General features: G+C 26.1%; 1 long non-coding RNA gene across 1 annotated transcript; it reads right to left on the bottom strand.

The window, feature by feature from the left end:
* Positions 1–1,684: 1,684 nt before the first annotated feature.
* LOC135922673 (uncharacterized) lies at positions 1,685–13,543 on the bottom strand. Its single transcript, XR_010570994.1, has 6 exons — positions 13,530–13,543; positions 13,279–13,296; positions 9,824–9,841; positions 9,314–9,340; positions 3,922–3,957; positions 1,685–1,738 (listed from the first exon to the last, which is right to left on the bottom strand). It is a non-coding gene; the product is annotated as an uncharacterized LOC135922673 (long non-coding RNA).
* Positions 13,544–15,202: the final 1,659 nt, after the last annotated feature.

Raw genomic sequence — 15,202 nt, 5'->3', positions numbered from 1 at the left:
ATTCCATTTTTTAAAAAAGCTGCTTATCAACACTAGATTCAATTATATAAAAGCTATATTAAATATTTTATAAAAAAGATTTAAAGATTATTAATATTTTGAAATTAAATTCTATCATAAAATGTACTAAATACCATAGTCGAAAAATTAAAGATATCACTACATTCAAAAAAAAATTTTCAAAACTTATTTTTATTCAATTTGCTAAAAAATGACCATTTCATTATTTTAATAATCGCCATTCTTTCTTACAATAAAATATAAAAAAATATTCTAATTCTAAACAATTATACAAATATATAATTGTTGTAATTTAAGACGGGGATTATTAGCTAGTAGAACTATAATAATGCTTTATTTAAGAATTATACATGTAAATTGATATATTTAGTATAACAAATAATCAAATGTAAATTATATCCAATAGGTAATTCAGAGTATAGTATTTAAAAGCAAATAATCTGCTAACTGAGGATCTCATAAGCTTTTTTGTATATATTTGTTTTAATATTGAATCAATTTAGTATATTTAATTATTCAAAAAAATAAAGTTTTTAATAGACGGACTCATACTCTTAAAACTTTTACAATGTAAGGACAATTTGAATAAAAATTGATAAATTTTGGAAACAGCTTTGCACTTTTAATTCTACCTAAGTTATTGCATTAGTTTTTTTTAAAGTGAATGTCATTCTACCAAGAAAGAAGATTTACTTTATGTTAACAAACCCCAATAGGTAATAGATCACCCTATATATATTTTATATTTAGGATATAAGTCTTGATAACAACTATTTTACATAAAAGGAAGAAGGGGAGAGAAAAAACATTTGTTTCCATTTATCTTTCTAATAATGTTGTTAAACTACATAAATTTTGTCAACAATAAAACTGCGAAGCCATGTTTTTATTCAAAAATATTCTTGTCAATCTTCAAGTTAACACTCAACTTAGAGTCTTAATTCAATTTTTTAGGCTAAAAGCTTAACTAAGTTACAATAGAGACGATCATCAAATTTAGGGTAATTTAACAACAATACTTTCAAAGGGTAAGTTATACTAATGATATAAGAAATATAAAAAAAAATTGTAATAAGAAAGGTTGGCAAATTTTGGTCTGTTATCAAATTAGTGAATATACCGTTCATAAAACACTTCACTGAGTTAAAATATGCTAGAAAATTGTGGAATATATAATTTAATTGTTATTAAATAATATCTTTTGCAGGTTGAATGCTGAAAACATGAATAAATAATATTCAACTTTTTTGATACGCGGGAAAAAAATTATCCTTAATTTTTTTTTATCTTAGTGAAAAGTTTTAATTTTATCTATATAAATAAAATATAAATATTTTTTAAAAAAATGTTTATGAAAAATGATAGTTATAAAATTCCACAGTGGTAGCGGGTCTGGACCACAGGTCTGAACGCCGGGTCGGCCTGAGCACATAAAATGGCCGTAAATTTTACGACCAAGTAAAACAACAACACTACTACCACATCACCTTTTTTAAATCATATTTTTATTTTGTTTCTTTTTTGCTTTTTATAAAATTAGCAAATATTAAAAATATAAAGCTTAAAATTAATGCAATAAAATTTATGATAATGATTACAAATTAGTTATACATATATTAATTTAAGTAAGCAAAAATTTTTATAATATTAATAATTTAAATAAGCCAAAAGTCGTGAATTCTTTATCCAAAACGCATAAATTGGTTTCTTTGCTTATCTTTGGTATATTTAAAAATAATCAATGTAATTGTCATATATGTTTTTGTTTGAATATAAATATTATATAACTTGTATAGTAAATTAGAATGAATAAAAATGTATTTAAATTTTAATTATCTGAAAGTTTTCAGATGACATTGTGGAAATTTTTAAAAAATCATCCACATGTTTCGTATCTCCCTTGCTTTTCAAGACCCACTAACAATAGCTTTACTAAACATGATATAATTTAGATCATTCTTTCACAGTTTTAATAGGATTGCAACCATTAAGATATCTATATATAAATTAAATTATCTTTTTTATCTTGAAAATTTTAAATAAAATATTAAATAATATAGTTTTCTTAAATCGAAAAGAAAAATCAAATTTATATATTATAAATTATCCAAATGTTTAAATTTAACAACTTAGTTTTCCTAATATTATTACTCTAACCCCATTTATACATAATGACAATAATACAACTAAGCCATACTAGATGATTAGAAAATACCTAAATCTAATCTAAGCTCGTTACTTACCAAAGAGGAACTCAGAATAGCTATATGTCTTCGTGTAGGCTGTAAAATCGTAGCGTCTACATCATGTGTCCTACGTAAAACTCACATCGATAGACTTGGACACTATCCCCTACACTGTCGTTTTACAAAAGGCAAATTACCTAGGCACTATGCCATTATTTGAATTATCAATAGAACCTTGAAATTCACAAATATTTCTTATACGCTGGAACCCACTTGCCTTAGCCTTGATAATTAAACCAGACCGGAAGGTATGACACTAGTCCCTTGGAACCAATATTTACCTCTAGCTAAGGATTAAACATGTGTAGATCGTTTTGCCAGATCTTTTCCTGCCAACTCCATCACGAAAGCGAAAAACAAATAAATATGGGAAAAGGTTGCATTCATTATACATTTTTTTTCATTATTTTTTAATTTTCCTTCTTTTAATTATATAATAGTGTGTTAATTATAATTTTAATATTCTTTTAAATATATATTTTTATGATTGTTTTGTTTTACTTTTTTAACTGTGCATTGAAATTTTTAAACTAAATTTTACCTACATTTATAAAAAAAAATTATGATATCTATATTTTAACTATAATCTTTTGCTTCTTGCTAAGTTTAGATAAAATATTCAATAATATACTTCATTTGAGAGAAAAATCAAATTTATGTAATTATTATTGGTTGTTTAAAATAAATTTATCCATATCTATATATATAGATATTTCCAATTTTGCTTTCCTAATATTCAAATTCAAATGCCAAAAATGACTTAAAATCTCTTCTCTTCTCTTCTCTTCTCTTCTCTTCTCTTCTCTTCTCTTCTCTTCTCTTCTCTTCTCTTCTTCTTCTCTTCTCTTCTCTTCTCTTCTCTTCTCTTCTCTTCTCTTCTCTTCTCTTCTCTTCTCTTCTCTTCTCTTCTCTTCTCTTCTCTTCTCTTCTCTTCTCTTCTCTTCTCTTCTCTTCTCTTCTCTCTCTCTTCTCTTCTCTTCTCTTCTCTTCTCTTCTCTTCTCTTCTCTTCTCTTCTCTTCTCTTCTCTTCTCTTCTCTTCACTTCTCCGGATATGCAAATCGTACATAAAAAAAATAGAATGATAAAACAAGAAAAAAAAATAGAAAAAATAACCGCCGACAAATACTTAAAGCCAAAATATATAAGGATGTGTTAATTCTAGACTAAGGTTATGTATCAGGTCGAAGGGGAAACAGAGTTATTCTTTAGAAAAATTAATGTTGGTTATTTAATAATAAAAATATTCTATTCATAGGAGAAAGTGCAACGATGCCATTACTAGCATAAAGGTAGCGAATTAAGAAATTAAAAAGTGGGAAATAAAAGAGATAGAATGTTTGACTCTGATATAAAATATTGTGAATACTATAAGCACACGATGAATAAATAAATAATATATTTGATTCAATTTCCTATTGCATAATTTAGAATTTTTTTTTCTTCTATAAATAATCTTATTAAAAAAAATGTTCCAAATATTGCCACTGGGAAAGGTATTATTTTTTTTAATTAACGCTTCTTAGCACCGAGCCGGACAAAAAATTTTAACGACCATGCCTAGTAACTTGTGTAAAAATTCTTGACGGCCCAGACAGGTCATTGTAGAATTCAAATTGTGGATACTGCTAAAATATTATCATAAAGAAGTATTACCACTGGTATCAGCCCGTCTAAACCAATTTGAAATAGCTAAAAAATAAATAATAAATGTATCAAACATAAAATAAAAGAGTTTATAGAAAAATGATAAAATTTACTAAATAATTGACAAAAAAGACATTTAGAATGATAATGGGGTATTCCTGAATATAGAATAAGGCAAAAACAATTTCTCTAAAATTTTGAATTGAACAGGATTTGAAGGATTTATTAAGATTTGAAGATTTCACGTGGTTTGGCTTATTATTTTGATTATATTATTTCCAATCGTTTTTATAATGATCTTTATTATTTTAATTTTCTTGGTTTATGAAATAGAATAGTCTTAGAAAAAAGAAATATAATTAAAAAGAAATTGTATAAAAAATTAAGGTATAAGAAAAATCTTGAATGACCTTTTTATACCTTTCCAAGGCGTCATGGGAAAAATCGCCATCTTATCATATGAAAAGTTCATCATAAATCTGGTTTATTATAATAATTTTTTGGGGTTCGACTTTTTTAACAGAGCTTATAAAGATATCTGGATCATTTTCGGCTCGGGCTTTGTCTTGATCTGCAGGTCGGTCTATGTTACATCTATTCTATTTCATAAACCAAGAAAATTTGAATAATAAAGATCATTATAAAACGATTGGAAATAATATAATCAAAATAATAAGTTTTGGTTTATGAAATAGAATAGATGTAACACAGACCGACCTTCAGATCAAGGCAAAGCCCGAGCCGGACTAAAATGATCCAGATATCTTTAAATAAGCTCGGTTAAAAAAGTCGAACCCCACAAAATTATTATAATAAACCAGATTTATGATGAACTTTTCATATGATAAGATGGCGATTTTTCCCATGACGCCTTGGAAAGATATAAAAAGGTCATTCAAGATTTTTCTTATACCTTATTTTTTTACATACAATTTCTTTTTAATTATATTTCTTTTTTCTAAGATTTAGATCTACACAACATAATTATATTGTTATTATAAAATAAAAATATTAATCTTTATTTAGCCATAATATGTTTTTTTAATTTGTTTTTTTTTCCAAAATAAACGTATGTTAAAATGAAGATCGTATTTAGATTGATTTATCTATGTAATAAATCATAGATACATCACTATAGTTTTCTATCTTTGTTACTGTAAATCTTGCTGTTTATTGTAATTAAATAATACCTTAGGTATAATAATTATAATAAAATATTAATTTAATATCATCCCAAGTATCATAAATTAGAAAACAGAAACCAATCACATTTTTAGCTAAGATAAATTTCGGCCTATTGCTAAAACAAATTAACCATTTGAGGCAAAGATCCGACGATTCCGAAATTTACTGCCCAGGAAAGGAAGTATTAATTAAAATATAGAAATCCATATTATCATATAAAATTATTCTTACCAAAGCCGCGATAGCCAAAGACACTTCAGAAATTACAATAAACGAAAGAAGGTTAATCGTTCCTCCATTAGAAAACACATATAGCTCAACAATAATAGCAGAGAACATAGGCAAATAGGATAAGTAAACAATTTCCCGTTTCAGTTAGAGAGAAGAAAAAAAGAAATATCTATATTATATTAATTTTAGAGATCGGCTCTTCTTTAGGGTTCTTAGTCAAAGCAAATCAGAATTCAACCAATCAAAATGTTCCAAAATAAACTCCTACAATTTTTATGCTTAGGATACCCGGTTGGAGGCATCTCAGCCGACATATTTCCTAGTTCAACCCTTGAGATTCTTTCAAATTGGGTGATATCCTTCTATTCTTTTCCTCTCATAAGCCATTTTTTTCTTTTTAAAAACCTATATTAATATACCGCCCATTCTTTACACTCTAAGGACTATTCCTATTTTTAAATATCCTCCTGGTCTTTTGAATGTATATGAAACGAAAATCCTTACCGAAGGATCCTAAATTTTAAGTTCGGAAAAATTTTTGGGCTCAAATTTCTCTCCCAACAAATTTGGCGGTTTTGGCGTCAGATCTCCTTCTAATTGCTTTAGCAACTTTATCTCTAATTTCTAATTAACAAAAATATTTGTAAACGTTTACTCTTCTGTGGATGATTCGTCATACACTGAGTCATTAGTCTTATGGAGATCTCGAATTCGTGTTGACACCCCTTTATCTGCCACTCAAACCTTTAATCAGGCATGCAACCCCTACATCATCTTCTCATTTCCTCACTGCTAAATGGCTCTGGGTTAATCTTCAATAAAAATTTACCAAAAATGAACACACTTATTGGAATTCATCTCAATTAGGCAATTATCCAACCTCACATTTGCCCAAGATGTAGTATTCCTGTGACTCGAAAGACATTGCTAACACTGCTATTCATTTTTCAAATGGCGTATTGCTAGACATAATCATTATAGCCATTATTCAATATGCCCTTAAATCTGCCTATCAATCGATTCTAGAACCTAATGGTCTTTTTGAAGATCAATTTATGTTTGTCCTGTACCCATCTCCTAGACTCTACGAATCTAAGGTAAAACATCTTTGACATCAAAGAGTTATCCAAAATTAATAAATATTTGTAAATATCCTAGAACACATTTTTATACTTATAATACTCTCTACATTAACCACATTTGGTCGCCTTGTTTTAATCTTCAAGGAACTTTGTTCACATATTCGTAAAATAACCAATGAACCCAGCAAAAGTTTTTGCCTTAAGCAAAGACTTTCCATTGTCATTCATAAATCCAATTACATCATTTTCAATGGAAGTCTCCTTTCTTAAGAATAACCTATTTTTTAAAATACTTTTCACAATTTTATGTTCTTATATTTTAACATACATATGATGGATTACATCATTATACAACTATTATAATTTGTTGTGACTCTCCCTGTTCAATTTTAAAAATGTAATAGAATGAATATGTATGTTTAATTTGAATTTACACAGTATACATTATATATTTCAATCTTGTAAAGTATTATCATTATTAGTTATTGTTATTATTATTAAAAGATGCAAATATACCTATACACACAAATAAATAAAATATTGGAAAATTATTAACAGAATAGACACTTTGGTATTAAAATTAGATTCAATCTGATCCGAGAGCCCGTCTAAAAAAATTATTGATTTTAAATATTATATTATCTAAGAAACAATTAAAATTATGTGTATTTTTTACACGTTACTGTCAAGTAAAAGTATGATAATTTCTATAATCTAATTAATATTCTCATAAAGTTGCATTTTATTTAATTTTTATACGTATAATTTTTATTCAGTTTTAAACATATTAAAAAATAAAGTTAAACACAATTGAATTTAAAAATTATTGTGATTTTATTATAAAAATAGTTTATAAGATTGATGCCGAAAAAAATGTTGATATAATTGTATATATATAGAGATGAATATGTTAAAAAGACATCAATATATCTGATTGATATTTTTATGTAACAAAAGATATTGGTATTATTGAGGATATTTATACTTTTAATAATATATTTGTGTCCGACATGAAACCTGTGAAAATCTTCAAAGTAGGGCTTCAGACAGTCTGTGCATGCCTCTACCAACCCTTTACACTCAAAAAAGATTGGAATTATCTATTTATTGTTCGTTCCGTTGATTACCTCCTTTCTAATAGTAATAGATTATACCAGACAATATCTTTTGAAGAAACTGGCTTTGAATTGCTCGAGGCAATACTCAGCTAAGTTGCTCCTCACGGTGGAACAAATTATAATCTCTATCGCAATCCGTTTAAGCTGTAACATAAGTATAAATTATGGTAAAAGGACAAATCTGTAGAAAAATTAAAACTTAATTTAGTAGTAGCGGTTACTTCACAATTTATCTCGGCGCAAGATATATGATCTCAAACAACAAACGACCCACTAATCTCGTATGTTTTACGTTACATAAAAACCGGTTGTCCGAAATTTATAGATGAAGGATCTTATACCGCTTTATCAATGACAGAATAATCTCAAATAGAGTCAGGATTATATTTGGGGACTAAGAACTATAAATCCTCTTCAGGGAAAATTTTTAGCCCAAGGTAATATTTGTTGGACAAATGTTAATGAAGACATCGAATTACAAGTTATAAAGTATAATTTATTTTAAATACATAATCCCGAGGAAAGGGTAAGCGGAACATTTAAATGAAGAGATATAGTAGGTGATAATAAATAGTTTCTATAAGTGGCCAGATACACCAAAATTATGTAGGTATTTTTAACTAAATAAGAAATGCATTATTAAGACTTTTTACAATTTTTGGATAACCCAATAATATTTTTAGATAATACTTATACCCTTCCACTACCATTTCAAAGTCTAGAATACAAGGTATTTTGTAAACAAAATTATTAATTAAAAAAAATGTTATTCTATTATACTCGGAGAGATGGAGAGCTTAGCAAATGGAAAGAACAGGACCAATGACATTTTGACTAAAGCAAGATTAGTTATGGAGGAAGACATATCAACTATTCGATACATAGATTTGACAATTCTGAGATTAAATACCCTAGAGAGGACGTATCAAAGCAATGCTACCTATACCATCTATATTCTTTAATCAAAACTAATATTATATCTTCCTATACCATGATAGTCGAAAACACTTCAAAAAACAAAATAAATGAAGACACTGATATCGTTTACTAAATGTAGTGGTAAACCCAAATCGACCCTATTTGGCCTTCATGAAAAGGTCACTAGCCAGAACTGATAAGAAATTAATTTATCACCCTTTAATATAGATAAGAAGAAGGATGAAATATATGTAATAGATTGAATGCATGTTTACTTTAAATATTTAATATAAGGAATACATGTTTAAATCCATTGTTTAATTTACATACACTAAATTATATATGCAACAATGTTAAGTATTATCATAATTAGTTGTTGTTATTAATATTATTATTATAATAATTAGTTGTGAAATTCTTTTAATGTATACATACATTTACATATAATTAAATAAAGTATTAAAAAATTGCTAATAGAACTTTAAAAAATGGAATACACATTAATCATTTCTAATATTATTAAATTTAAAAAAAATTATCATTTAACAGCATCCAGTTTAACTACGTTTTTTGAATTTTTAACGTAGTATTAATTCGTCTTGGTAGAGTTTAATATATATAGTCTTGTTAAAAGGCCAGATTTAAGCCGATTTTTTAAAAAGACTGACTCAATATTATAGCCAGGAAAATATTGCATAAGGGTCCAAATTACGCCAATAGATGTCCAATCTTATGTTCCATTTATGTGCAAAATCTTTAGGCCCGCATAATATTTTCCTGGATAAAATGAGTTAGCCCTTTTTAAAAATCTTGAGTTGTTCAACAATACTAATAAATTGGTAACGTTTAGTATTGTAATAACATTACTTGGCCAAATCATTAGAAGCGATCTAGCTAAAATGAAAAAAAGAATGGCTTAATAACTGACAATTTGTCTACGACAGCAAACAAAGAAAAGTAAAGTATTATGCTATAAATCAATCTAGAATAAGGACGAAACCCGGTGATTCGAAATTTCTCAATTCTAAACTAATTTTTTATTATGAAGATTGTTTTAATTTGAAATTCCCGATTTTAACGTAAATAATTTTAAGCATGTGATAAGTAAAAACTTTTTCAGAAAAAGATATAAATCGGAACTTTTGACCCAATCTAGATCAATGAACATATCTCTTTAAATGCTGGAATTTATTTTCGGGTAAAAATATATTTTAATCAAAATTAAAAAAAACGCCCTCAGATAATTGTTTAAAATGGAGAAACTTCGAAACAATCTGAGTGTATTCCGAATTTGTCATTATTCCAGAATAACTATCCACCATTTAATCAGGCTATATTCTTCTTATACTTGTTAGTTGCCATGAAAATATATTATACCTTTTTTTCCTTGTCTTTCTAAAGTAAGGAAGTAGGTAGAGAAAATAAGTAATAGAAATATTTATGAATGAATTTATATGGCAACTGGCAAATAATTATAAAAAATAATTAACTTATAAACTAAAGTTAATTATTTTTAAATATCATTTAACAACCAAATATAACAAACTATCACAATATAATTTTTGAATCTCAAATTAGTGGTGTTGTCAATATAATACTTTTTGACCACATTTTACACTTGGTAAGCATTGGATTAGTTCCTTCACTATAGGATGTTAATGTAAAACATTTATCATATTTGGCCATAGTAATGATAATTCATCTGGGATTATTAGAATCAGATGATAAGGATTAAATAATAATATTCATGCTTATGCTAATCTATTAAATTAAAATATAAACAATAATATTTAAATTAATAAACTATGTGTTAAAAAAATTGAAATATGAAAAGGAAATACACAGCCGATTAAAAAATATAAGTAATACATTTTTTAAAAAAATTAGGAAATATTAAATTTTTCAAATAAAGAAAAAAATTTTTAAAATTGAACGAACGTTAAATTCGGATGCGTTCGTCATAAAAAAGGAACAAAATAAAAAGAACGCCGTTCATCATTTTTTTCAAAAAAACGAACTTCGTTCGTTTACAACACTGATAATTATTAATAATAGATCCATAAAATTGCTAAATAATATAATATATCAAATATAATCTTTTATAAAGTGAGTAATTTTAATTTATTTATCTTAATAAAAGTATAGCGAATTATATATTTTACAGAAAACTATAAAATATTGATAAGGACATCAGAAAATATCTATTAAAGACATTGTGGGATGAATAATATGAAGATTAATTTTTATTTAAAATAAAAAGATGGTGTTAAATACTAAGGTGATTTTTAAAAATCAATATTTTAGCCAGAAAAATATTGCTTAAGCCCTCGAGAATTTGGTAATAGAAGTCTAAACTTTGGTTCCTTCTACAAACATAATCTTCAAACTTGTGTAATACTATTCTAGATAAAATATTGAGCTAACCGTTGTTAAAATCGACTCATAACTAGCCGTTTAATAACACTATCTTAAATTAAATAAAAATAACCTCATTTCATTATAAATAAAAATTTTAATCTCAAATTAATCTAATCTTAAACTCTTTTTTTTAAAAGAAAAATTTTATATTTATTTTAGCATTTAAAAACTGCTTCAGATATATTTATTCGGAATTTAAATCCGTTAAAAAAACATTTTAAATTTAATGAATGTGATGATGCTGCGTATATTTTCTTTATCGTCACAAGTAGATTATGATCCATACTTTTGCAAAAAGGGAAAATTGTAACTTCCTAGACTTTCAGTTATAACCAGAAAATTATTGTGGGTTAAGACAACATGCTATCGATTGGCACTTAATCTCTAACAAGGCCTGACCTGACATAAATTAGTCCTTGGGAGGTACATCATTAGTATTAATTCACTAAAGCATGCAAATATTTTTTTTGATAAATGACATAATGTGAGTTTGCAATCATATGATGGTATGGGTGCTATATATAACATTAATGAATTTTTTTTAATAAAACTGTGAGTTATTTAATTTTATTTGTTTATTTACAAATATGAACGTTTATAATTTAAACCAAATTCAATAATTATTTAATGTACATAATATAATATTTCAATAAATTCTAGAAATTTTATCCTAGCCTAATGCTAAAAGAGATAATAACTTCAAGGCTATATTTTGACTCGTCTTCTTTATTTTTCAAATTCTAATAGCTGTTCTAAATAGGTATTAGTAAATGTAATAATAAGGGATGTTATTAAACGTCACGATTTGAAACAATCTTAAAAAAGGGCTAAAATCAATCGACATTTTACTAACAGATGTTAATCTTTGTGTCATCTATTATCTATAAGCAAAATCTTCAGACATGAATATTTTCTAGATAAAATATGGTTAGACGTTTTTAAAAATAATTTATAATAGAGCGGTATAACAACGCACTAGTGATAAATAGACCTCCTTCAAAAATATTTTGAGGATATCAAAATCTATCATAAAAAACTTAAATAGTTTTCAGGCTTATTCTAACATAGGTTAAAACTTGAAGAAATCGTTTTGGCTAAATTTTGGTGATTTAACAATAGTACGAGAAAATATTTAAAAAAAAAGATTAACAACTCTGCTAGCCACTAATAAATAATAATTAAGATTCATTATGATGATAAAGTAGAGAGGAAAATAAATAAACTATGAATGTAAAGATTTAAACATTAAAATAGTCTTCATTAAATAAGAAACCTTGTCCCTTTGTAACAAATATCCATAATATACATCATACATTTATCCCTGCTATTCGAACCCAACTCTTTTAAAATACACATAATATGATAATCATAACATAAAATAAGGAGACCCCTTATCGCCTGCCCTTCTTTTGCATTGATATCTCCACAAAATAATAGGGCAAATACAATTCCCTTCTAACATAACCTTAAATTTCTGGTATCGATTTAGCTATACTTGTTGAAACAAAGGATGATTTGAAGGAAAGATTGATGAGTTGAGCAGATATACAAGAAAAGCATGGTTTAAAAGTTAACGAGGTAGAGAAATATATCAGAAGTGCTCTTCGCCGAATGAATTCTTTACAAATTAAAATGAAAAAGATACAGTTCTATAATACAACAAATGATCCTATATAGTTTAAGAGATAAAAACAGCTAAAAAATCTTACAGGAAATAAAGGTTAAGAGTTTAGAGGTGATGGGTAAATGTGAAAGAAAGATTAAAACTAGAATGGATCCAAAAAGTTAAAGCCATAATCATTTAAATACGATGTGTACGTTGAAATAGAGGTGACAAGACTTCTTGTGAAAAATCTATGGATTTATTATTTTAAAAGATCTAGACAAATTGTGAATAAATATTTTAATGGAGTTATTAATATTTAGGCTTGTAGAAGGTTTGTGTTGAAGTCATTGCTGTCATTGACAACCCTAAATTTATCAGCACTGTGAACCACAGCCTTAGAACTCGTCATAAAATACAGACATTAAAAATCCTTCAGATGAATTTGAGCCAATATTTTAATTATTTCTTAATATGTAATATTTTAATTGCTTGTAGAAGTGGGTGTTGAAGTCATTGTTGTCATTGGCAACCCTAAATTTATCAGCACTGTAAACCTCAGCCTTAGAACTCATCATAAAACACAGACATTATAATCCTTCAGATGTATTTAAGTCAATATTTTAATGAGTTATTAATATGTGAATTGGCTTGTAGAAGTGGGTGTTAAATTTATTGATTGGCAACCCTAAATTTATCAGCACTTTAAACCTCAGCCTTAGAACTCGTCATAAAACACAGACATTATAAAATTCTTCAGATTAATTTGAGCCAATATTTTAAATAATTCTTTATAATCATTTCTATTTACCTTGTTCAACATTTTGGTCTTGATTTATCATAAAATAAATGATAATCAAATTTAAAAAATTATTAATACATCAGAGATCGACATAAATTATCAAGATTAAACTTCAAAGATAGATTTTTAAATAGAGTCATAATAAAATTTATAAAAATTAATTTTTTTCATTCATCGATAAAAAAAAGAGAATTTATATTTAATATGGATAATTAAATGCCAAACTTTTAACAATAACTGTAATATTTGAAGTCAGTTACCTTGCCTAGCAACTAGAATTAAAAATAAATCATATCCTTTGGGCTCAATTTAAACAGTTTCTAACTGATTATATGATAGTTTTTTAAAAAAAAGTTCTTCTATTTATTTTTTGTAAATATTTAAATTATAAATAAAAACTTAAACTCACTAAAATAGCATAAAATTAGTATCATTACTAATCTTTGTTGAAATTCTCTTCTCTTCTCTTCTCTTCTCTTCTCTTCTCTTCTCTTCTCTTCTCTTCTCTTCTCTTCTCTTCTCTTCTCTTCTCTTCTCTTCTCTTCTCTTCTCTTCTCTTCTCTTCTCTTCTCTTCTCTTCTCTTCTCTTCTCTTCTTCTTCTCTTCTCTTCTCTTCTCTTCTCTTCTCTTCTCTTCTCTTCTCTCTCTCTTCTCTTCTCTTCTCTTCTCTTCTCTTCTCTTCTCTTCTCTTCTTGAAAAGTTTAAATAAAATATTCAATAATATACTTTTCAGCTCATCTAAAAGAAAAATCCAATTTATATAATTATTATTATAGGTTGTTTAAAATAAATTTATCCATATCTATGTATACAAATTCAAATGCCAAAAATAACTTAATTAATATCATTGCACATCTTTGTTGAATAAATAGTACATTTTTAATATAATTGCAAACATTACTGTTCTAGTTTTTTTTAATAAAAATTACAATATTTTTTTAATATATAGAAGTCAATCAACAATAATGCTTATTGTTGATTGGTGGATTTCGAAAAAAGAATTATAAAATAATAAAGAAAAATGGTAATATATTTTTTTTACAGCTAATATATGAATTATATAGATAGATGTATTTTTGAATAATTTTATTACATAGATTAATATTTGTTTTATAAAATTAAATAAATAAAATATTTTATTTCAAAAAATTTTTAAGAACAATGTTAATGAAATAAAATTGAAAAATAAAAATATTATTGAGAACTAGAGATATAAGAATGGTTAGAAAGAAATTATATAAGAAAGAGTTATAAATAAGTTGAGGAAAGATATTTTGGTTAAAATTACGATATCTATATTATAAATCTAAAGTTTTATACTGTATTTCAAGTTCATTTAAAAAAATAGATAAAAATTATATTTATTTTAGGTTGTTTGAATAAAATTTATCCATATCTTAAAATTTTTCCAACTTAGCCTTCCCAATATTCACCAAAATAACATAAAATTAATATCATCATCTTTGTTGAAAAGATCGTACCGGTTTAATAAAATTGCAACCCCAAGTTCAATCATAATAAATAAGGATGAATGTAATTGACAGCTTGAAATCTATGCAAATTGGGGGAATATATCTCAATTTGAGGAATTTTATATATGAATAATATAACATAGAAAAAAAATTAAAGAAAGTAAACCTATTAAAAATATCGATGCAGATAGTTACAATATAATTTTTTGATTTAGGGCTTTTACCTAATATTTATGAATATTTTTACGTTATCATTTTCTATTTAAAGGATATATCTACATTTTTTATTTATTTTGAAGTCGGAAGCGTAGCTAGGAATTTTTCTTAGAGGGGTCACCTTTAACGGGCCTTAGGGCCTTTTTGCCTGATCTTCGGCCGGGTTCATCTTAAAAATCATATTTGTTTTTCTTATAATATAAAAGTCCTGGAATTATTGCTCTGGAAGGAACCATATCTTCGAT

The sequence above is a fragment of the Gordionus sp. m RMFG-2023 genome, chromosome 1, assembly GCF_954871325.1.
Source record: "Gordionus sp. m RMFG-2023 chromosome 1, tfGorSpeb1-WG-v2, whole genome shotgun sequence".
Classification (NCBI taxonomy): domain Eukaryota; kingdom Metazoa; phylum Nematomorpha; class Gordioida; order Chordodea; family Parachordodidae; genus Gordionus; species Gordionus sp. m RMFG-2023.
This window is presented reverse-complemented; position numbering and strand designations above follow the sequence as displayed.